General features: G+C 36.7%; 1 protein-coding gene across 26 annotated transcripts in view; it reads left to right on the forward strand.

The window, feature by feature from the left end:
* BAZ2B (bromodomain adjacent to zinc finger domain 2B) overlaps nt 1-25,721 on the forward strand; it is a 331,716-nt gene that overhangs the window by 148,886 nt on the left and 157,109 nt on the right. The window lies entirely within an intron of this gene.

Consider the following 25,721-nt stretch of genomic DNA (forward strand, 5'->3'; position numbering starts at 1 on the left):
CATAGACTGTTGAGCATCAGGATGACTGCAATAGCAAGAAATCCTGTCTGGTAATTAGATGGTCTGTGTAGAGCAAGCATGAGGGAAACACAGGGAAATCTGAATGGGGCATGGACCTCCTACTTCCTGGGTGGGGATGAGGAGTGGAAAACTGTCATCATATAAAAATTACTTGAAGGCAAAGATGTTTTTCTTCCTGATTATTTAGTCTATCAGTGATGTTTTCTCTCTCCAAAATCTTAAGCTTCCCCACTCTCTCCCTGCCCACCACTCTCATAACCCTAGCTCTTCTTTCCCACTACTTCTTCATTAATCTGATCATAAAGATGGGGAGGAATTGGACAAAAGTCTTCCACTATCTTGAGGTTAAGAGAAGACAGCAATGCATGTCCTATTGTCTAACACAGGTTGAAGACATAGACATTTTATATGGTAAGTGAGAATGTAGATTTAAAATTTTATCTTCCATATTTTAAAAATATTTTCTGAAGTTAGTAAAGGTAGCACTTATATTCTTATTTACTAGAGTAAAATTTGCAGTCATTTAGATTTGGATTAAATTATGGTGAGAATAGTGTGAAATGAAAATCTTAAAATGAAAATTATTAGATGGTGAACTCTTACAAGGGAAAGATTATGACTTACTCACTTTTATATTCTGGCAACTACACCATTCGGAGAAGGCAATGGCAACCCACTCCAGTTCTCTTGCCTGGCAAATCCCATGGACGGAGGAGCCTGGTAGGCAGCAGTCCAGGGGTCACTAGGAGTCGGACACGACTGAGTGACTTCACTTTCACTTTTTACTTTCATGCATTAGAGAAGGTAATGGCAACCCACTCCAGTGTTCTTGCCTGGAGAATCCCAGGGATGGGGTAGCCTGGTGGGCTGCTGTCTATGGGGTTGCACAGAGTCGGACACGACTGAAGCGACTTAGCAGCAGCAGCAGCAACTACACCATTATACAACTTTGAAGTAGATGATCAATAGTAGTTGTTAAATGAATTAACAGTAGACGAGTTATAAGAGGCAGCGAATGATGAATCCTTCAAGTAAAATAATTTTTCCTTGAAATTTTATTAGGATTCTCGAATTTCTCATTGTCTTTAACTTAAATAGTATTAATTTTTATTTTTTTATTTTTTAATAGTATTAATTTTTAATGTATTTCTTCTTTGATTAAAATTTATATGTAGTTTTGGATACTCATCTCTTTCCCCTACTTTACTGCAATATGAGATACTACCACGTGGTCTCTGTAGATATTAAAATTTACAAGTATAGATGAAACATAAGTATAATCCCTGGAGAATAATTAAACATATATAAATATATGGGCTTCCCTGATGGCTCAGCGGGTAAATAATCCTCCTGCAATGCAGGAGACATAGGAGATGTGGGTTCTATCCCTGGATTGGGATGATCCACTGGAGAAGGAAAAGGCAACCCTCTCCTGTATTCTTGCCTGGGAAATCCCATGAACAGAGGAGCCTTGTAGGCTACAGTTCATGGGGTCACAAGGAGTCGGATATGACTGAGCACATGATACATCCTGTATATAATAAAACAATTATAAATCTGTACTTAGAATTGGACTCTAGGCTGGCAGTTTATTTACAGGAGCATTTTACTTTTTCATACTAAATGTTTTTATATTTCCCTGAATTTGAGAAAATGTGTAGCTTTTAATATAGCTTTACCTAATCATTAACAAAAGAAAGAATACATGTGGTATCTTTCCACTGCATATCTAACTTATTTTCCTTTATGACTGTTTGCTCATCTACATACGTGGCCCTCAACAGACCACTTCATTTCCTGAGTTTATACCATCTTTCAATACTTGGTATCACTGTGACAGTCACATAGCTCAATTTCTTGTAAGTAAGAATCTGTTTAACTTAGCTTTGATTAGATTTCTGCCTTTGGTTCAACCTATTAGACTGTGAAACCTTGAGATAGACTACTTAACCTAATTAACTGCTTTGTTACATACCAAACACCTAGCGTCCTTCGTGGTTTAATACGTACTGTCTGTAAAGGTTGAACATAGGATGTTTTCATAAATGGTTAAACTTTATATAATTGATGTCATGTCACATAGCATCTGGGTAAAAGAACTTTGATCTATTTTTAATTAGCTGAGTATGCAGAGTAGAAGACTGGTATTTAGGTGACATCCCAAGGGCCTGGTAATACAATGACCCATATTTCTTTGTCATCGACTGGTAAAGTAAGAATATACATTCCTAGGTCCTAAAGGAATTCTAAGAATTTTGTATAACTACTCTCACTTTAATGGGCTGTTTACCAAAAGCAGGGATTCTGCTAGTGTAGAAGTAGACACACAAGCATACGCTGTAGTGTATATATAGTGATAATCATCCCCATATAGCAGCTAGTATGACTAGGGATTATAAAATCCTTCTGTGCTTGCCTATAAAAGCCCTACTTTACTGGAAAGCCAAATAGATCAATGTTTTTCAAGCTTCTTTGACAACGACCCAGAGTATTTCATTTTTATAACCCTGTGTGTGGATTTCATGACCCTCTAGATGGGTTATTACCCACAGTTTTGAAAATAGGAGCTGGGACTAAAGAATTCAGTAAATAGAAATGACTGAATTTTAGGATTGGTAGCCAGTGTTTCCTATGTATTATTTATCTTTTCTTCTCCCACTGGGGTAGTGGGTTCTTCTGAAATTCGGATATAAGGTCTATTATAAAGAGTAGTGATTCACCAAGTCTTTAGCATCTTTTCCAACTCTTGAAAGACCCTACCTGCACAGAGCATCATCATTATCAGTGGAGGGGCAAAGGCAAACCCACGCAAAGAAACCCTGTATCTACTCCTATTCTGTAAAGCCGCTTTTTTTTTTTTTTTCTGCTCAATACTGTCTGTGCAACTAAACACATTGAGAACTTTTAGCAGGTATATGTGTATGTCCTCTTCTAATAATAACTGAACCTACAAATGTTGCAGACAGTACAATACTCTTGTGAATTGTGTTAGGGATATTTTAATGGAGACATTTAAGAAGTAATAATAAGATGTAACAAGAGAGTTATTTGAGTTTACCTTCTAAGTGAATAGTTCAAGCTTTCAAGTGAATAGTTTATGAATAGCTCAGCTCCATTTTTAAGTAATCTCAGTGATTTTAATGATATTTCCAGTATTTTGGTAATATGCTCTCTAAAGAAACCATGATAGCATAATAATAGTTTTAATTTCTTCATGGAGGTAACTGCTGACCCAGATAACTCCTTGCCTACCAACCTTCCTATAGAAAACTGTAATTAGGTAACATCTGCCCTAAAGCTGCCAACTCATGCTTTAAAAGTTTTAACATCTGTAGTTAAATATGAAGTAGGCTACTCAATATGAAGTAGGCTACCTTACTAACCTAGATTTCAGTGTCTGAGGGAAGAGTATCATTTAGACAAGTGCTGTACAACAGGAGTTTCTATAATGAAAATGTGCTGTCTGCTGACCACTTGAAATAGCTAGTGTGACTTAAATTTTATTTAGTTTTAATTAATATAATATTAGTTATCTGCGTGTGGTTGGCTGAATGAGTGAGTGAGTGAGTGAAAATTTCTCAGTTGTGTCTAACTCTTTGTGACCCAATGGACTGTAGCCCACCAGGATATTCTGTCCATGGAATTCTTCAGGCAAGAATACAGGAGTGAGTTGCTATTTCCTTCTCTAGGGGACCTTCCCGACCCAGGGATCAAACCCGGGTCTCCTGCATTGTAGGCAGATTCTTTACCATCTGAGCCACCAGGGAAGCCCTCAGTTTATGTGTGTGTATACACTGTATTGTAATCAGATTCAAGACCTTATAGACAATTGTATGCCATTATTAGATACACAATTTTAAGAGCCATCCCAGTCACAAAGGCACTAAAATTTTTATATGTCTGCTGCTGCTGCTGCTGCTGCTAAGTCGCTTCAGTCATGTCCGACTCTGTGCGACCCCATAGACGGAAGCCCACCAGGCTCCCCTGTCCCTGGGATTTTCCAGGCGGATGTACCTAATTATTTTGCTTTTAAGACTCAGAAGTATCTGGCCATTACCAGTGCTCAAATTAATAAATTTCAATTTAAATATATTTGAATCTTCATTTGTCAACCAGTTATTCTGAGTAAGGAAGGGATAAATTGTTTTCTGTACATTTTTAGTCATTTTTTAAAACAATTTATAAAGCCTGCAAGGAACATGCACTTTTGCCTTGAATAGGATACAATAGAAACTTGAAGCCAGACTTCTCAAATAGGCTTTTCCTTAACTACACAAGCTAGAAGAGCTTGTAGCTCTGGTCTACATAGCTAGTGACTTCCAAACTATTGTAGGACTCCCTATTTTCTACATTTTGCCTTAGACATTTTAAAAAGAATTTTCCATTTCCCTTGAAACAAACTTAACCTGTGAAAATTTATCTTACACCTATCAGTTCAGTTCAGTCGCTCAGTTGTGTCCGACTCTTTGCGACCCCATGAATCGCGGCACGCCAGGCCTCCCTGTCCATCACCAACTCCCGGAGTTCACCCAGACTCACATCCATCGAGCTGGTGATGCCATCCGGCCATCTCATCCTCTGTTGTCCCCTTCTCCTCCTGCCCCCAATCCCTCCCAGCATCAGAGTCTTTTCCAATGAGTCAACTCTTCGCATGAGGGGGCCAAAGTACTGGAGTTTCAGCTTTAGCATCATTCCTTCCAGTCTTGGAAGGAATCCTGCATCTCCTTGCAGTCCAAGGGACTCTAAAGAGTAAAAATCCCTTAAATTCAGTTAGAATTAATCCACAATTTAGAATGGTTTTTAGTGATTCTAAGTACCTGTGTTCTTTTAAAGTTTTCATTTCTGTGAAGGAGCACCAGATAATTCAAGTATGATTATTGTGATTGACTAATGGCTACTATATTGGACTGTGGTAATATAGTAGCCACTGTTGCTGCTGCTAAGCCGCTTCAGTCGTGTCTGACTCTGTGCGACCCCATAGACAGCAGCCCACCAGGCTTCTCTGTCCCTGGGATTCTCCAGGCAAGAATACTCGAGTGGGTTGCCATTTCCTTCTCTGATGCATGAAAGTGAAAAGTGAAAGTGAAGTTTCTCAGTCGTGTCTGACTCTTAGCGACCCCATGGACTGCAGCCTACCAGGCTCCTCCGTCCTTGGGATTTTCCAGGCAAGAGTACATTAGCACAATGGAGTACTACTCAGCCATTAAAAAGAATACATTTGAATCAGTTCTGGTGAGGTGGATGAAACTGGAGCCTATTATACAGAGTGAAGTAAGCCAGAAGGAAAAACACCAATACAGTATACTAACGCATATATATGGAATTTAGAAAGATGGTAACAATAACCCTGTGTACGAGACAGCAAAAGAGACAGTGATGTATAGAACAGTCTTATGGACTCTGTGGGAGAGGGAGAGGGTGGGAAGATTTGAGAGAATGGCATTGAAACATGTAAAGTATCATATATGAAATGAGATGCCAGTCCAGGTTCGATGCACGCACAATACTGGATGCTTGGGGCTAGTGCACTGGGACGACCCAGAGGGATGGTTTGGGGAGGGAGGAGGGAGGAGGGTTCGGGATGGGGAACACATGTATACCTGTGGTGCATTCATTTTGATATTTGGCAAAACTAATACAATTATGTAAAGTTTAAAAATTAAATAAAATTTAAAAAAATAAAATAAAAAATAAAAATCTAAAAAAAAAAAAAAGTACATTAGCTAACAGCTACTATATTGGACTGTGCAGATTTAGACATTGCTTTGAGACATTGCTCTTTGGTTTATCAGAATTGCTTGTCTAGTTAAATGATGTCCATAAAAATTGGAATGAAATGTAAAGACTTGATTTTTTAAATCGAGTTAAAGATATAACCACATACAGAAGAACTATTTAAGGTGATTTTAGATATTATAATTTGACTGTATATCCCTAGTGGACCAAAATTACTGTGGTTTCAGTGGCCATATTCTTATATTAGTTTTGATATTGTTATTCTGAGGCTATTGCTTATATGTCATAAATTAAATGAGTTGCATGCTCAAAGTGTGTTGCATGCTCAAAGTGTCAAGGACTGAGATTTTGGATACAAGAACCAAAGATTTTACATGAAAAGCATGAGATGCCGATGTAGAAATTGTTAAGGTACAATAAAATCTTATAGTCCTAAGTTTAAATTGAAAGTATTAACAAAGTATTCTTTGTTGTAAAAGAATAAAATACAATTAAAACATTTTTTTTTCTATCTTCCAGGCCTGTAACTTAACTTCATATACTCACAAGAACTGAAATCTTTGTTGAGGCTTACACTCTTCCATTTTCACTCCCCGTAGTTATGTACATATTCTTGATCTCTTATAATGTCTGATCCCTTATTTTTTTTAATCTTTTGACCCTCTTTACCCATTTCTTTCACCCCTCCACACCCATTACCTCTGGAAACCACCAGTCTATGTCTGTATCTATGAACTTGGTTTTGTTTTGTTTTTGAGATTTCACATGTAAGAGAGACAATATAGTATTTGTCTTTCTTTGACTAATTTCACTTAGCCTAATGCCCTCAGGGTTTATACATGGTGTTACAAATGTCCAGATTTCATTTTCCTTATGGCCAAATAGCATTCCATTATATATTTATATATTACAATATTTCTTTATACATTCATCTTTCAATGGACACTTTCCCATATCTTGGTTATTTTAAATAGTGCCACAATAAACATGGGAGTTCATATGTCTTTTCAAGTTAGTGTTTCCATTTTCTTAGGATAAGCACCCAGAAATAGGATTGCTAGATCATACGGTACTTTTATTCTTAAGTTTTTGAGGAGCTTCCATAGTGTTTTCCATAGTGATTGCTCCAATTTACGTTACAACCAGCAGTCCATATCCTTGCCAACACTTATTATTTCTTGCCTTTTTGATAATAGCCATTTAAACAGATATAATTTAGTATCTCATTGTAGTTTTAATTTGCATTTCCCTGATGATTAATGATGTTGAGCATCTTTTCATCTAACTGTTGGCCATCTGTGTCTTTGGAAAAATGTTTGTTTAGATCTTATGCCCACTTTTTAATTGGACTTTTTCTTTTTTTTATTGAATTCTGAGTTCTTTATATAATGTGAATTTTAGCTCCTCATCAGATATATGATTTGCAAATATTTTCTCCCATTTAGTATATTGCTATTTTATTTTGTTGAAGGTTTCCATTGTTGTACAGGAGGGCAGTTAGTTTGAGGTAATCCGGCCTGTTTTGGCTTTTGTTCCTTTTGCTTTTGGTATCAGATTTAAAATTCATCAAGGCTAGTGTCAAGGAGGTTACTGCCTCTGTTTTCTTCTAGAGATTTATGGTTTCAGATTTTACATTCAAGTCTTTAATCCATTTTGGGTAAATTTTTGTGCATGGTATAATGTGATAGTCCACTGCATATGGCTGTCTAGTTTTCCCAACACCATACTTTGAAGAGTGTCTTTTCCCCATTTTATATTCTTGGCTCCATTGTCATAAATTCATCGACCGCAGGGTCTATGGTTTTATTACTAGGTCAGTTCTGTTCCATTGGTCAGCGTGTCTTTTTTTTTTTTTTTGCCAATACCATGTTGTTTTAATTACTATAGCTTTGTAATAAAGTTTGAAATCAAGTAGCATGATGCCTCCAACTTTTTTATTCTTTCTCAAGATTGCTCGTGGCTATTCAGAGCCTTTTGTGTTACATTTTACAGTTGTTTCTTCTATTTCTGTGAAAAATACCGTAGAAATTTTGGTAGAGGTTATATTTAATCTGTAGCTTGCTTTGGTTAGTATGGACATTTTAACAATATTAATTCTTCCAATCCATGAGCACAGAATATTTTCTCATTTTTTTGTGTGTGTTTTTTAATTTCTTTCTGTAATGTCTTATAGTTTTAGTGTACTCATTTCCTTAGTTAAATGTATTCATAGGTATTTTATGCTTTTTGATACACTTGTATATGGAATGCTTCCTTAAATTTCTTTTTTCGATAGTTTGTTATCAGTTTATAGAAACACAACAGATTTTTGTATATTAATCATATCCTGCAACTTCACTGAATTGATTTATTAGTTCTAACAGTTTTTTTAAAAAATATTTATCTATTGATTGATTTTTGACTCTCCTGGGTCTTCATTGCTGTGCAAGGGCTTTCTCTAGTTCAGGTGTGAGGGTTTCTTATTGTGGTGGCTTTTCTTGTTGAGCACAGGCTCTTGGCACTCTAGCTTCAGTTGTTGAGGCTTGTGGGGTCCAGAACACGGTCTCAATTGCCACTTGGCGTATGGGATCTTCCTGGACCAGGGATGGAACTGGTGTCTCTTGCATTGCATGGCAGATTCTTAACCACTGGACCACCAGGGAAGCCCTTGTTTGTTTTTAATGGAATCTTTAGGTTTTTCTCATGTAGTATTGTATCATCTGCAAACACTAACAGTTTTATATCTTCTTTTGCAATTTGGATTCCTTTTACTTTTTTCCTTATCTCATTGCTGTGGCAAGGACTGACAATACACTATGGTAAACAAAAGTGGTTGGACTGGGCATCTTTATGTTCTTGAACATAGGAAACGCTTTCAGCTTTTCACCATTGAGTATGATATTAGCTGTGGGCTTGTTAATATGGTCTTTGTTATGTTCTTTCTATACCCATTTTGATGAATTTTTTATCGTAAATGGATGCTGAATTTTGTCAAATGCTTTTTCTGCATTAATTGATATGATCATATGACTTTTATCTTTCATTCTGTTACTGTGCTGTATCACATAGACTGATTTTCTGATATTCAGCCAGCCTTGCATTCCTGGAATAAATGCCATTTGCTCATGGTGTATGATTCTTCTTTTAAATTCATTTTGCTGATATTTTGTTCAGGATTTTCGTATATGTGTTCATTAGAGTTACTGGTTTATAATTTGTTTTTCTTGTGGTGATCCTTTTCTGCTTTTGGTTTCAAGGTAATGCTGGCCTTGGAAAATGAATTTACAAGAGTTCCTTCTTCTATGGTTTGGAAGAGTTGGAGAAGGTTTGATGTTAATTCTTCTTTGAATGTTTTGTAGAATTCACCAGTAAAGCTGTCTGGTACTGGACTTCTGCTTTTTGGATGGGTTTTGATTGATGACTCATTCAGTCTCCTTGCTAGTAATTAGTCTGTACAGATTTTCTGTTTTATCATAATTCAATCTGGGAAGGTTGCATGTTTATAGGAACTTATTCATTTCTTCTAGACTGTTGTTCAATTTGTTGTTTCATACTTGTAGTAATCTCTTTTAGTCCCTTGTATTTCTATGGTATTATTTGTAGTGTCTCTTTCATTTCTATCGTATTTGTTTGAATCTCTCCTTTTTTTTTTCTTCGTTAGTCTAGCTAAAGATTTGTTTATCTTTTTTTTGGGCCACATGCACAGCTTGTGAGGTCTTAGTTCTTTGACCGGGGATTCAACCCTGGCACCCTGCAGTGGAAATACAGAGTCCTAAGCACTGGTGGCATGCTGCGATTCATGGGGTCGCAAAGAGTCAGACACGACTGAGTGACTGAACTGAACTGAACTGAACTGAACTGAAGCACTGGGCTACCAAGGAATTCCCATTCAGTGTATCTTCTTTAAAGAAACAACTTTTTGATTCATCTTTCCTCTTCTCTATTTACTATTTCATTTATTTCTACTCTAATCTTTTCTCCTTCCTTCTACTAACTTTGGGCTTTGTTTGTTCTTCTTTTTCTGGTTCCATCAGGTATAAAATTCGGTTGTTTATTTGAGACTGGTTTATTGAAGCAGGCATTTATTACTGTGAATTTCTCTTTTAGAACCAGTTTTGCTGCATTCCATAAATTTTGGTATGTTATATTTTCATTTTCCTTTGTCTCAGGATATTTTTTTATTTCTCTTTTGATGCATTGGTTGGTCAGTAGTGTATTTTTTGATCTCATATTTGTGAATTTTCAAATTTTCCTGGTGTTTTCTAGTTTCATAGCATCATGGCTAGAAAAGTTGTACAATATGATTTCAGTCTTCCTAAATTTATTAAGACTTATTTTGTCATCTAATATATGATCTATCTTAGAGAATGTTGCATGTGCATTTATTAAGCATATGTATACTGTTGCTTTTGGATGAATATTCTATAAATATTTGTTAACCCACCTGGTTTAATGTGTCATTTAAGGGCTGTGTTTCCTTATTACTTTTCTGTGTCAATGATATATCCAATGATACAAGTGATATTAAAGTAGACTGGGACACCTTCCTGAAGATACTGGTGCTCTGGACCATAGCAAAGGGAAAGTCCAAAGATGGAAACTGCGTCCTTGGTTAGTGTTCCAGCTCTCTCCTAAATGCGTGTGTTGAATTGGATGCCTGCCCTTCAGGCTGAGTTTTTATTTTTATTAACCTATTTTTTAAATAACTTATTTAATTCTTTATTTTTGGTTGCACTGCATCTTCGTTGCTGCACACAGGCTTTCTCTAGGCGTGGCAAGCGAGGGCTGCTCTTTGTTGCAGTACGTGGGCTTCTCATTGCAGCGGCTTCTCTTGTTGCAGAGCACAGGCTCTAACTTCATGGGCTTCATTAGTTGCGGCATGCAGGCTCTAGGGCTCAGGGGCTTCAGGAGTTGTGGCATTCAAGCTCAGTAGTCATAGCTCAGAAGCCCCTAGAGCATGTGGGCTCAGAAGTAGTGGAACACAGGCTCAGTTGCTGCATGGCATATGGAATCCTCCTGGACCAGGAATTTAACCCATGTCCCCTGCGTTGGCAAGTAGATTCTTAACTCCTGTACCACTAGGGAAGTTCTGAGTTTTTAATATAAGCAGGAAAGCCTCCTTCATTTTTTAAGTCTGGAATGTCTCTTAGCTGGGCCCTGGGGTTCAAGCACATGACCTCTTTGAGAGGGCTTTCCCAGATCTCTATAGTCTTGTGGGTCTCAAGATAGGAACACCAATGGTTTTCAAAGTTTGATTTTTTTTTTCTTAGGGATTAATCTCTCAAGTGTGTGGGATGCCCACTGTGGGCTTCAAAACCTCAGCTGCTCAAGAAGAAACTCCAGGTTTTGAGTTCCTTCTCCATTATGGGTTGTTGCACCACTAGTGGGGTTTATGGTGGGATTGCATCCCAGCCTCTTGCACCCACTTTGATATGGTTTTCTTGTGTACCCATTGTGTAGTCATCATTCACCCAGGCCATGGGGCTTATTTGACAGGAAATTCTTGAATATAAAGCTGTAGACTTACTGTGTCTGAGGGAGGAGGTGAGTTTGGGATTTTCTTATGTCACCATTTTGAACTGAGACTTCTGTTTAACATTTTGAAAAGATTTATAATCTCTTGCAATAACAAGCCTGTAAAAATCTTTTTAAAAAATTTAACTGTCATTAATACTGTGAAGTGAAGTCGCTCAGTCGTGTCCGACTCTTTGTGACCCCATGGACAGTAGTCAACCAAGCTCCTCCGTCCATGGGATTTTCCAGGCAAGAATACTGGAGTGGGTTGCCATTTCCTTCTCCAGGGGATCTTCCCAACCCAGGGATCGAACCCCGGTCGCCCGCATTGTAAGCAGACGCTTTACTGTCTGAGCCACCAGGGAAGGCCAATTAATACTAGCACACTGTAAATCATTCAAGTGGTTAAAAAAATGTATAGAGAAAAAGAATTCTCCCATCCTAGATTACAATTCCCTAGTCACTTTCAGTTCAGGTCAATCATTCAGTTGTGTCAGACTCTTTGCAACCCCATGGACTGCAGCACACCAGGCTTCTCATCCTTCACCAACTCCCGGAACTTGCTCAAATTCATATACATCGAGTCCATGATGCATACAACCATTTCTTCCTCTGTCATCCCCTTCTCCTCCTGCGCTCAATCTTTGCCAGCATCAGGGTCTTTTCAGATGAGTCAGTGCTTCACATCAGGTGGCCAAAATATTGGAGCTTCAACTTTAGCATCAATCCTTCCAATGAATATTCCAGACTGATTTCCTTTAGGATGGACTGTTTTGCTCTCCCTGCTCTCCAAGGGACTCTCAAGAGTCTTCTCCAACACCACAATTCAAAAGCATCAATTCTTTGGTGCTCAGCTTTCTTTATGGTTAAACTCTCACACCTATGCATGACTACTGGAAAAACCATAGCTTTGACTAGATGGACATTTATCAGTAAAGTAATATCTCTGCTTTTTAATATGCTGTCTAGATTTGTTATAGCTTTTCATCCAAAGAGCAAGCGTCTTTTAATTTCATGGCTGAAGTCACCATCTGCAGTGATTTTGGAGCCCAAGAAAATAAAGTCTGTCACTGTTTGCATTGTTTCCCCATCTATGTGCATGGAGTGATGAGAGTGGATGCCATGATCTGTTTTCTGAATATTGAGTTCTAAGCCAGCTTTTTCACTCTCTTCTTTCACTTTCATCAAGAGGCTTTTCAGTTCCTCTTTGCTTTCTGCCATAAGGGTGATGTCATATGCGCATCTGAGGTTATTGATATTTCTCCCTGAAATCTTGATTCCTGCATGTGCTTCATGCAGCCTGGCATTTCGCACAATGTACTCTGCGTATAAGTTAAATAAGCAAGGTAAGAATATATATCCTTGATGTACTTCTTTCCCATTTGGAACCAGTCTGTTGTTCCATGTCCAGTTCTAACTGTTGCTTCTTGACCTGCATACAGATTTCTCAGGAGGGAAGTAAGGTGGTAAGCAAGGGAAGTAAGGTATTCCCCTCTCTTTAAGAATTCTCCACAGTTTGTTGTGATCCACACAGTCAAAGGCTTTAGCATAGTCAATGAAGAAGAAGTAGGTGTTTTTTTGGAATTCTCTTGCTTTTTGGATGATCTAATGGATGTTGGCAATTTGATCTCCTGTTCCTCTGCCTTTTCTAAATTCAGTTTGAACATCTGGAAGTTCTCGGTTCACTTACTGTTGAAGCCTAGCTTAGAGAATTTGACCATTACTTTACTAGCGTGTGAGATAAATGCAATTGTGCAGTAGTTTGAACATTCTTTGGCATTGCCTTTCTTTGGGATTGGACTTTTCTAGTCCTGTGGCCACTGCTGAGTTTTCCAAATTTGCTGGCTTATTGAGTGTAGTGCTTTAACAACATCATCTTTTAGAATTTGAAATAACTTAGCTGAAATTCCATCACCTCCACTAGCTATGTTTGTAGTGATGCTTCCTAAGACCCACTTGACTTCGCCCCCAGAATGTCTGGTTCTAGGTGAGTTATCTGTTTCATTAAGATCCTTCTGTATATAGTTCTTCTGTGTATTCTTGACATCTCTTCTTAATATACCTTCTGCTTCTGTTAGGTCCATACCGTTTCTGTCCTTTATCGAGCCCATCTTTGCATGAAATGTCCCCTTGGTATCTCTAACTTTCTTGAAGAGATCTCTAGTCTTTCCCATTGTATTGTTTTTCTCTATTTCTTTGCATTGATCAATGAGGAAGGCTTTCTTATATCTTCTTGCTAGGCTTTGGAACTCTACATTTAAAGGGATATATCTTTTCTTTTCTCCTTTGCCTTTTGTTTCTCTTCTTTCCTCAGCTCTTTGTAAGCCCTCTTTCGACAACTATTTTGCCTCTTTGCATTTCTTCTTCTTTGGGGTGGTCTTGATCCCTGCCTCCTGCACAGTGTCACAAACCTCCGTCCACAGTTCTTCAGGCACTCTATATCAGATCTAATCCTTTGAATCTATTTGTCACTTCCACTGTTTAATCGTAAGGGTTTTGATTTAGGTCATAACTGAATATTCTAGTGGTTTTCTCTACTTTGTTCAAATTTAAGTCTGTATTTTGCAGTAAGGAGTTCATGGTCTGAGTCTGGTCTTGTTTTTGCTGCCTATATAGAACTTCTCCATCTTCGGCTGCAAGGAATATAATCAATCTGATTTCGGTATTGACCATCTGGTGATGTCCATGTGTAGAGTCATCTGTTGTGTTGCTGGAAGAAGGTGTTTGCTATGACCAGCACATTCTCTTGGTGAAAAATCTGTTAGCCTTTGCCCTGCTTCATTTTGTACTCCAAGGCCAAACTTGCCTGTTAGTCCCCTTACTTAGAAGGAAGCACAGTTACCAGTTTCTTATATGTTTTTTCAGAAATATTCTGAGCACGCATTCATAAAAATATACCCCCCTCTTTTTTTTTAAGTGACGGAAGTTTACTTGTTAAAATTGAAATTAGATAGTTGAGGAAATTATGAGTGCACTTGATGTTCCAAATCTTCTCTAAATCCCCAAGCAGTTGATCCCTGGGGTATTTTGTGGGCCAATAAGCCAAAGATGAGAAGGTTCCAGAATTTTATTTCCATTTGTTTGTGTGTTGTTGATTGACCTTCCTTCCTTCAGAAAATTTCATTTACCTGTATTTTTTGGTTCTTTTTGTCTTTATTTTTAATTGGAGGATAATTGCTTTACAATGTTGTATTAGTTTCTGCTGTACAACAGCATGAATCAGCTTAGTCCTTTTTCTTTGTCTCACAAGATCTTGCTATTTCTAGTCTTCCCCACTTTACTTTTTTCATTTAGCAAATTAGCTAGTGTAAATCTACTTCATTATTTTGTAACAGTTGCATGGTATCCTCTTAGAGGGATGTACCATAATGTATCAGTTTCTTACCAATAGAATTTTTTATTTTTAAAAGTCTTTGCAGTTAGTATGTTTAACATTCTTTACATGTATCTTTATCTACATATGTGATATGGTTAAATTTAAGACTTTTGAACAGGAGAGTGGTAATAGTTAATAAACAGAATTAGGGTGACCAAGACAAAAATACTTTTACTTGATTTTCATAAACTATTTCCCTTTTGTTCTTTAATCAGGGTTGTTTTCCCTGTTAGATTAACTATGCTTCTTCCCCATTGAAAGGGAGTTTTTACTCTAGTTTATCAGTCATGTAGTACTTGGGATCTTTCTTTCCTTGGCCTCTGAGTTTTTGTAGATATTTTGCATTGAGTTACTTGATTCCCATTTTTTACCCTTCTTTATTGTCTCAATCTGTTATTCATCTGCCTCAGTTACTATACAGAAATGTCTTAGAAATTTCAGGCAATTGTAATTGTGTTTCTTAATTAAGCTAAGATTTAGGCCATTTTGCTTGTTCCTTGGGGTCCCTTACATTTGTAGGTGAAAGGATCAATTAATCAGACATTGTCTCTTTTTATTTGTTTTTATTCTTCTAACATTTTTATCCTTTTTAGAAATCTCCAATCTCATCAATGTTTAAATTCACAGACTCTACCTAAAGTTTAGTTGATCTGTATATGTTAAAAGTGACTCAAATATTCCTTTAATATTCTTTTATATCTAATATCTTAGATTAGCCTCTTTCTCTAGGATATCTCATTGCAAAGGAATACTTAATCCTTTGGGTGGAAAAGAATACCCTCTGAATAGATATTTACTGAGCAGTGTGAAAATCAGTGCTTTACTCTTGGATGATTTTCTCATCATCAATTCTCTTGAGGTGTAAGTAAGGTAAGAGTTAATCTCTAAAGGTTTAATAGTAATCTGTAATTTAGAATGACAGATATTCAAAGATAGAAGTAAGGCAAGTGGTAGAGAGGCTAGGGGAAATGAGAAACTAAATTGTTAAATATTTTAATGCAATGTGAAGTTGATAAAACGCTGGTAAGACTTGAGGGCTAGTCTAATTCAAAGCCATTGTTTTTCTGATAAGGAAAATATTATTTAGAGGTATCGTCAGAGACTTCTTCCAACTCACAGGCTGCACCCAGAGCACCTGATTGCCCCCCTACTTTTGTTTGGGGGTGTAATTGCTTGACTGTTTACAATAGTAGTTAAAATGTGCCAGACAACAAAGGAAATTTTTTCAGTTATTAATGCCATAGCCTTTAAAAAATTTTGATTGGTGGAAAATTGCTTTATCATATTATGTTAGTTTCTGCCATACAGCAATACATATCAGTCATAATTATATATGTATTCCTTCCCTCTTGAGTCTTCTTCCCAGCACCCCATCCTTCCCTTCTAGGTCATCACAAAGCACCAGGCTGGGCTCTCTGTGTCATATAGCAATTTCCTACTAAGTATCTGTTTTATACATGTGTATATGTCAGTGCTACTTTCTCAATTTATCTCACCCTTACCTTCCCCCACTGTGTTCATAAGTCCATTCTCTGCTATGTTAATGAGTACCATTTTTCTGGATTCCATATATATGTGTTAATACCAGATATTTGTCCTTCTCTTTCCAGCAAAGGGAATTGATCCCTTTTATATATTCATATTTTAAAGCACAATATATTATACTCAATGACTTGAAATAACAATTTCTGAAAATCTAGGTAAATAGAATCATTTTCTTTCAGATATATTCAGAAAATAATTTTGTTTGTTGTCAAATAAGGTATTTCTGTGTCATCTATTTCTCTACAGCTTTTTACAGAAAAAAATTTTTGTTTGTTGCTTTTTTTTCTACTTAATATTTTGAAATATTGTTTATCCAAATGTTCAGTTTCCTGGAGTTATTTTTTACACATTTATACAAAAGCCTTTGTCAGAACTTTGAGAAAAGAATTGATATATAGCAGCACTGCTGTTAGTGATCCTGCTGAAGCAAAAGCAGTAGCACAGTGTCTCCTGATATCTTCTTAACTGTTGTTTTTCGTGTGTGGTTAATTGTGAAGAAAAGGGAGGATTCACCAAATCTACTTTTGTGCTTTGAACTCCCATAGAGAACTTTTGGTATTGCTGGTAAAAATAAAGACACTCTAGGAAAACTCCTTGCAGGAGAAATATTTGTTTATATGTCTACTTTCTGAGTCTTCAGTCTCTTCTACAGCCATACTGTTAAAGGCTTCATGCAGGTGAAGCACAGGGCAGCTGATCATGTTTACATTTGGTAGCCAACTTGTCTTGCCCTTCCCTATTTGCACCTGTTCAGGTTTACACCCAGCAGCTGTCAGTGTTCATAAGCTCTATGATTACACAAAAAAGAACATTTGATCAGTATTATCACTGATCAGTGAATTCTTTTGGCATTCATAAAATAGTACAGGGAAGAAATTGTGGAAATTCTGATTTTTTTCTGTTCTCAGGATTGTTACAGTAAATATCATCTCAGTAAAATACAGTAAATTCAGTTATCTAGTGTGAATAAACATTGTGATATGTTAATTGTGTATTATTCATGCTCAGTTTTAAACAATTAGGACAAAATGTAAAATAATAAACTCTGGTGAGTGAAGTGAAAGTTGCTCAATTGTGCCTGCCTCTTTGCAACCCAGTGGACTATTCTCCGGCCATGGAATTCTCCAGGCCAGAGTACTGGTGCGGGTGGCCATTCCTTTCTCCAGGTGATCTTTCCCAACCCAAGGACTGAACCCAGGTCTCCCGCATTGCAGGTGGATACTTTACTGTCTGAGCCACCTCTGGAAGTATGCTGATAAAGATGGGCTGAATATAATTTTATCATTTATTCTAGTGGTGATAAATCAGCTTGAACTATCTTATAATAATTATAACAAACTACTACTTAACAAAAAGTTTGGTTGATTGAATTCCAAGTAATACAGTTTTTGATACTTTAGATCAGAATTTCTCAACCTTAGCACTACTAACGTTTTGGGCCAGGTAATTACCTCTGTGTGGGAATGTCCTGTGAATTATCCCATGTTTAGCAGAAAAAGTGGAAACAGTGGCAGACTTTATTTCTGGGGGCTCCAAAATCACTGCAGATGGTTACTGCAGCCATGAAATTAAAAGACACTTACTCCTTGGAAGAAGAGCTATGACCAATCTAGACAGCACATTAAAAAGCAGAGACATTACTTTGCCAACAAAGGTCTGTCTTGTCAAGGCTATGGTTTTTCCAGTAGTCATGTATGGATGTGAGAGTTGGACTATAAAGAAAGCTGAGCGCCGAAGAATTGATGCTTTTGAACTGTGGTGTCGGAAAAGACCTTTGAGAGTCCCTTGGACAGCAAGGAGATCCAACCAGTCAATCCTAAAGGAAATCAGTCCTGAATACTCATTGGAAGGACTGATACTGAAGCTGAAACTCCAATCCTTTGGCCACCTGACGTGAAGAACTGACTCATTTGAAAAGGCCTTGATTCTGGGAAAAGTTGAAGGTGGAGGAGAAGGGGATGACAGAGGATGAGATGGTTGGATGGCATCACCAACTCAATGCACATGAGTTTGAGTAAACTCTGGGAGTTGGTGATGGACAGGTAGGCCGGAGTGCTGCAGTCCCTGGGGTCGCAAAGAGCTGGACACAACTGAGCAACTGAACTGAGTAACTGACTGAGCAGCATCCCTACCTAGACTCTTTTCTATGTGATATCAGTAGCACTCTTGATTATGACAACCAAAAATGTCTCTTAAGCGTTGTCAAATGTTTCCTAATAGATGAGGGGTATCACAGTGTCACCCCTGCCTGGGAACTACTGTTTTAGACTATGGGAAAGAGCTCTGATGGATCTAATCATTTAGAATTGTTTCATCATCTTCTGGGCATTTTTTTTTTTTCTCTGTTCACTTCAACATTTTTCTTTTTTTTTACTATAGTGTTATGTGTTGATTTTCAGTTGTAGTAACTTTTACCCTACCTGGTTAACTTTGTTATACATTGGAAGATATCCTCTGATAAATGGCCTTAAACTAAAAGACATACCTGCTGATTGATATTCTCCCATAGGTGAGTGTATTGTGGTGGAGGTCATGTTAGGACAGTCTGTTATTATGTCTGGGCTGTTTTTGGCCACAAAGGATTGCTTGGATAGTGTTAGTTTAGAACCTGAGATGAAGGTACTTTTCTTAACACAGAGAGTCAGAATGAGAGGTCATTATAGTAGTGTAAGTATCAGATCCAGATGCTCTGGCCACAGCTGAAATCTGGAAATGGATGGTTCTTGGATACCATTTTTATTTTTATTTTTTTTTTAATTTTATTTTATTTTTAAACTTTACATAATTGTATTAGTTTTGCCAAATATCAAAATGAATCCGCCACAGGTATACTTAATGAAAATATTTTTCTAAGATGGTTTGAATAAATGGATTTCTACCAAGTTTTATGTAGTAGCTTTAATAATGAATAATAACTCGTGATCAAAGGGTGAATTTTTTCAACTGAAAATTGATGTTAATTTTTAACTATATTTGTACTTCAGCTTATTTTGAAAGTTTAAAACACCTTACCATTTGTCTATACAGTTATGCAATTGTGAGGCATTTATCTTAAATTTTTATCATAATGTATCTGGCTAAATGTAAAACATGCCATCTATTTATAATAATATAAATTCATGTGACTCAGAAATATTTACTGGAAATGAATAATCTAAAAATATCTTTTACTGCCACACATACCCATAGATAATTATATGCACATTCACTTATTAAAAACAATTGTTGACTATTATTGAAAGCTAAGTATTCAGAACTTTCCATTCATTATCTCATTTAATCCTCCCAACTACACCTTCATACTGCTCATGAAGGAATAGAAAAGTTTATTGAAGTCACATAATCTGTATAGTGTCACAGACGATGAGGTTCAAATACAGTTTTTAAACCCAGATAACATCTGTTATCAAATATCTTACTGATACAATGTAATCTCTATCTTCATTCCTTCTAGGTTTCAGTTCACTCTCTTCAATCCCAATGCATATATATATATATATATATATATTTAAATACTTGCTATATGCCAGACTTTGCTTTGTTTTCTTTACTTTTTATTTTGAAATTATTTGACTTAAAAAACAGTTAAAAAACAGAGTGTTCATCTGTATTTCTTACCCAGCTTTCCCTAATTTTATTAATTTAAATAACTAGAGTACAATTATTAAAATGATAAAATTAGAAAATTTATATTGGTACAATACTATTAATCATAAACTACATGTCTTATATGAATTTTACCAGTTTTTCTATTAATGTCCTTTTCTGTTTTAAAATTCAATCTGAAAAAAAAAAAAAGTCTGATCCCACATTACATTTAATTGTTTATCTCCTTAGTCTTCAACCTATGGCATTTTCTCAGTCTTTGGTTTTCTTTCATGACCTTGATACTTGATGCTTCTGCTGCTAAGTCGCTTCAGTTGTGTCCTACTCTGTGCAACCCCATAGATGGCAGCCCACCAGGCTTCCCCATCCCTGGAATTCTCCATGCAAGAACAATGGAGTGGGTTGCCATTTCCTCCTCCAATGCATGAAAGTGAAAAGAGAAAGTGAAGTTGCTCAGTCGTGTCCGACTTGTAGTGACCCCCTCAACTGCAGCCTACCAGGTTCCTCTGTCCATGGATTTTCCAGGCAAGAGTACTGGACTGGGGTGCCATTGCCTTCTCCCTGATACCTGATGAATACTAGTCAATAACGTATATGGTCTCTCAATTTGGGTTTGTCTGATGTTTTCTTATGATTCAACAGAAGTTATATGTTTTGGGCAAGAATACCACAGAGGTGATAAGGACATCAGAGCATACATGATATTGATATGTTTAATTTTTGGTGATTTAGTTTCTTTTTTTTTTTTTTAATTTTATTTTATTTTTAAACTTTACATGATTGTATTAGTTTTGCCAAATATCAAAATGAATCCATCACAGGTATACATGTGTTCTCCATCCTGAACCCTCCTCCCTCCTCCCTCCCCTTACCATCCCTCTGGGTCGTTCCAGTGCACTAGCCCCAAGCATCCAGTATCGTGCATCGAACCTGGACTGGCATCTCATTTCTTATATGATATTTTACATGTTTCAATGCCATTCTCCCAAATCTTCCCATCCTCTCCCTCTCCCACAGAGTCCATAAGACTGTTCTATACATCAGTGTCTCTTTTGCTGTCTCGTACACAGGGTTATTGTTATCATCTTTCTAAATTCCATATATATGCATTAGTATACTGTATTGGTGTTTTTCCTTCTGGCTTACTTCACTCTGTATAATAGGCTCCGGTTTGATCCACCTCATTAGAACTGATTCAAATGAATTCTTTTTAATGGCTGAGTAATACTCCATTGTGTATATGTACCATAGCTTTCTTATCCATTCATCTGCTGATGGACATCTAGTTGCTTCCATGTCCTGGCTATTATAAACAGTGCTGCGATGAACATTGGGGTACACGTGTCTCTTTCCCTTCTGGTTTCCTCAGTGTGTATGCCCAGCAGTGGGATTGCTGGATCATAAAGCAGTTCTATTTCCAGTTTTTTAAGGAATCTCCACACTGTTCTCCATAGTGGCTATACTAGTTTGCATTCCCACCAACAGTGTAAGAGGGTTCCCTTTTCTCCACACCCTCTCCAGCATTTATTATTTGTAGACTTTTGGATGGCAGCCATTCTGACTGGTGTGAAGTGGTACCTCATAGTGGTCTTGATTTGCATTTCTCTGATAATGAGTGATGTTGAGCATCTTTTCTGTGAAGTTACTATTTTGCTGTTTTTTAATTAGTAACTATCTCAAGGAGATACTTTTTGAGTTTATGCAAATATCTTGTTTCTCTTCAGACTTATCTACTGTTTTTAGCATCCTTTGGTGCACATGTATTGTAAACTTTCTTCTTTGAGCTGTGCTTAAAATTAGCAGGCCAATTATTGTTTTTTGGATTATTCAGTATTACAGAGATATTGCCTTCCTCCTCTTTAACTTCCAAGTTGATGGCTAGGATTATTTCCAGTTTTGCTTGTGCTCAGCAGAGGACAATAGTAAATAAAACCTGAATTCAATAATATTTAACTTGAAAAGGAAAACTTGAAAAGCCAGTCCTTGTTAATTCAAGCATATAACTTAAAATCCTCTCTAGAGTAACAAAGGCTGGAGTGGATTTGTTAAATTTCTTTAAAATGAAAAGAAAGATATCTATAAGATAAACATGGAATAGTTGACCAAATTTTGGGTTACTGAAACTAAGAAATACCTATTAAAACATGAGAAAAAAAACTTTTACGCTAAGCCAGTAAGAGTACTTTACATATGAGAAGAATACTCAGCCACCTAGGAGATCATACTGGCTAGAAGTACATATCTAAAATTAAAACACTTGAAATAAAATAATACATGAATAATGTATATAATAGAACTTTTAAGGCAAATGGCTGCATAAGCATGTTTTTTAAAAAAGAGATAAATTTTTCAGGTTTTCCTGTTGACTCAGTGGTAAAAGAATCTGCATGTCAATGTAGGAGACCCAGGTTTGATCCATGGGTCAGTAAGATCCCCTGGAGGAGGAAATGGCAACCCACTCCAGTATTCTTGCCTGGAGGATCCCATGGACTGAGGACCTTGGCGAGCTATGGTCCATAGGGTTACAAGGAGTCGGGCACAACTGAGCAATTGAGCACAAAAACTTTTCCCACTTGAATGAACAGGAATAAAAGAGAAACTTGAACTTTTACTGAAACTGAAAAAGAGCCCCCAGCCTGATACTACTAGCTCTAGTTCTACTCTTTTGTACAACCAGATTTCAATTTTATTTTTGAACAGTGTTATGAAAAAGAAACTATTTGTTCTTTAATTCTATAGGATAGAGTCACAAAGGTAGATTGGTAGATTCAAATATTAATATATGTATATTTTTTATTTTATTAAATATTTTCAGGAAGAGTGATCTAAATGAGCAATATGTAAGAGTTTGCTGATTATGCCTTCTGGGTATTCCTTGTTTTAGTCTTGAGTGAAGTTACATCAACAGAAAGATATATGCCCAGAGCTCATAAGCTATTATCCTATGACAAGTAATGACTTTTATTCATTGAGTTCTTATATGCCAGGTACTCAGCTAAAATGCTTATCTATTTTATGTCCCGAATTACTTTTGCAGTGGAGTACAAAGGCAATTTTAAAAACAAATCCTTTCATTATTTTTTTTAAATAATACATTTACAAACTTAGTTAAAAAATGAATGAGTCACAAGAATGAAATGTACAGCATGGGGAATATAGACAATAACACTGTAACATCTTTGTATGATGACAGGTGGTAACTAGACTTACCGTGGTGTGATCATTTGGTAATATATAGAAATATTGAATCACTATGTCACATACCTAGAATTCACATAGTGTTGTAGGTCAATTATACACCAATTAAAAATTTCAAAACATCATTGAGAAGCCTCCATAATACATTTAAATAGAACATTTTAGATTTATCTGAGACAATAGATTACCAGGTATAACTTTTTAAAATAGCCTTTTCCAGTAAACTCTATATTTTTATATTTTTTAAATAAATGTCTTTTTTAATATACTTAGTAAAATGAGACTTGTTGGTGAAGATAGTTTGTAGAGGAAGTTATCAGCCATGTACCTTGCTGTTAAACAGCCATATGTCTCAAAACTTATTAGTAACTGATGCCCTGAAACTTGCCTTTTAAGCATTAGTTCCATGTAGCCATCAGAACCAACTATGCCTTTCCATACTGAATGGTGATAAAGAGAAAACAAAAAATTCTTTATGACCCTACTAGTTATCAGTCAGTTCAGTTCAGTCGCTCAGTCGTGTCCGACTCTTTGCAAACCCATGAACTGCAGCATGAAAGGCCTCCCTGTCTATCACCAACTCCCGGAGTTTACTCAAACTCATGTCCATTGAGTCAGTGATACGATGCAACCATGTCATCCTCTGTCGTCCCCTTCTCCTCCTGCCTTCAACCTTTCCCAGCATCAGGGTCTTTTCAAATGAGTCAGTTCTTCACATCAGGTGGCCAAAGTATTGGGAGTTTCAGCTTCAGCATCAGTCCTTCCAATAATATTCAGGACTGATTTCCTTTAGGATTGACTGGTTGGGCCTCCTTGCAGTCCAAGGGACTCTCAAGTCTTCTCCAACACCACAATTCAAAAGCATCAGTTCTTTGGCACTCAGCTTTCTTTATAGTCCAACTCTCACATCCATACATGCCTACTGGAAAAACCATAGCTTTGACCAGATGGACCTTTGATGGCAAAGTAACGTCTCTGCTTTTTAATGTGCTGTCTAGATTGGTCATAGCTTTTCTTCCAAGGAGTAAGCGTCTTTTAATTTCATGGCTGCAGTCACCATCTGCAGTGATTTTGGAGCCCCCCAAAATAAAGTCTGCCGCTGTTTCCATTGTTTCCCCATCTATTTGCCATGAAGTGATGGGACCAGATGCCATGATCTTAGTTTTCTGAATGTTGAGTTTTAAGCCAACTTTTTTACTCTCCTCTTTCACTTTCATCAAAGGCTCTTAAGTTCTTTGCTTTCTGCCATAAGGGTGGTGTCATCTGCATATCTGAGGTTATTGATATTTCTCCCAGCAATCTTGATTCCAGCTTGTGCTTCATCCAGTCCAGCATTTCTCATGATGTATTCTGCATATAAGTTAAATAAACAGGGTGAAAATATACAGCTTTGACATACTCCTTTCCCGATTTGGAACTAGTCTGTTGTTCCATGTCCAGTTCTAACTGTTGCTTCTTGACCTGCATACAGATTTCTCAGCAGACAGATCAGGTGGTCTGGTATTCCCATCTCTTTCAGAATTTTCCACAGTTTGTTGTGATCTACATAGTCAAAGGCTTTGGCATAGTCAATGAAGCAGAAGCAGATGTTTTTCTGGAACTCTCTTGCTTTTTCTATGATCAAACAGATGTTGGCAATTTGATCTCTGGTTCTTCTGCCTTTTCTAAATATAGCTTGAACATCTGGAAGTTCACAGTTCATGTACTGTTGAAACCTGGCTTGGGGAATTTTGAGCATTACTTTGCTAGTGTGTGAGATGAGTGCAATTGTGCAGTAGTTTGAGCATTCTTTGGCATTGCCTTCTTTGGGACTGAAATGAAAACTGACCTTATCCAGTCCTGTGATCACTGCTCAGTTTTCCATTTGCTGGCATATTGAGTGCAGCCCTTTCACAGCATCATCTTTTAGGTACTCACTCCACTAGCCTTGTTCATAGTGATACCTACTAGTTATGGCAGTACCATCTTCTATGGAGGTGGTTGACAGCAATGTCAGAATATGAAGAGAAGTTTTTGAATTGTGTATGACTGGAAAACTTATCGAAATTGCCCTACTAATGTTGCTGTTGTGTCAACCTGAGATTTCTTTTACCCTATGCATCTATCTAAAAAAAATCATATACATACCATATGGATTCAATAATTTAAAGATTAATCTTGCATTATTTTAATTGACCAGTGTTTTATTTTACCTTTCTAAATTTAAGTATACTTGATTTGCAGTGTTGTGTTAATTTCTGCTATACAGCAAAGTGATTCAGTTATACATGTATATTTCTTTTTCATGTTCTTTTCCTTTATGGTTTATTATAGGATATTGAATATAGTTCTTTATGCTTTGCAGTAGGACCTTGTTGTTTTTCCTTTACACATCTATATATACATGTATAATATATATGTATATATGTAATAGTTTGCATTATGTATATGTATGTGTATTTATATAATAGTTGTATCTCCCAATCACAAACTTCCAACTCATCCTTCCCACTCACCCCCAACCCTTGGCAACCACAAGAATGTTCTTTATGTCTGTAGGTCTGTTTGTGTTTTGTAGATTTGTTCATGTATGTCATATTTTAGATTCTGCATATTGGTGATATCACCTGATATTTTTCTTTCTCTGATTTGCTTCACTTAATATGATAATCTCTAGGTCCATCCATGTTTCTGCAAATGGAATTATTTCATTCTTTTTATGGCTGGGTTTTATTCCATTGTGTGGAAGACTTTAATCACCTGTGGA

Source organism: Bos taurus, chromosome 2, assembly GCF_002263795.3.
Source record: "Bos taurus isolate L1 Dominette 01449 registration number 42190680 breed Hereford chromosome 2, ARS-UCD2.0, whole genome shotgun sequence".
In the NCBI taxonomy this organism is placed as follows: Eukaryota; Metazoa; Chordata; class Mammalia; order Artiodactyla; family Bovidae; genus Bos; species Bos taurus.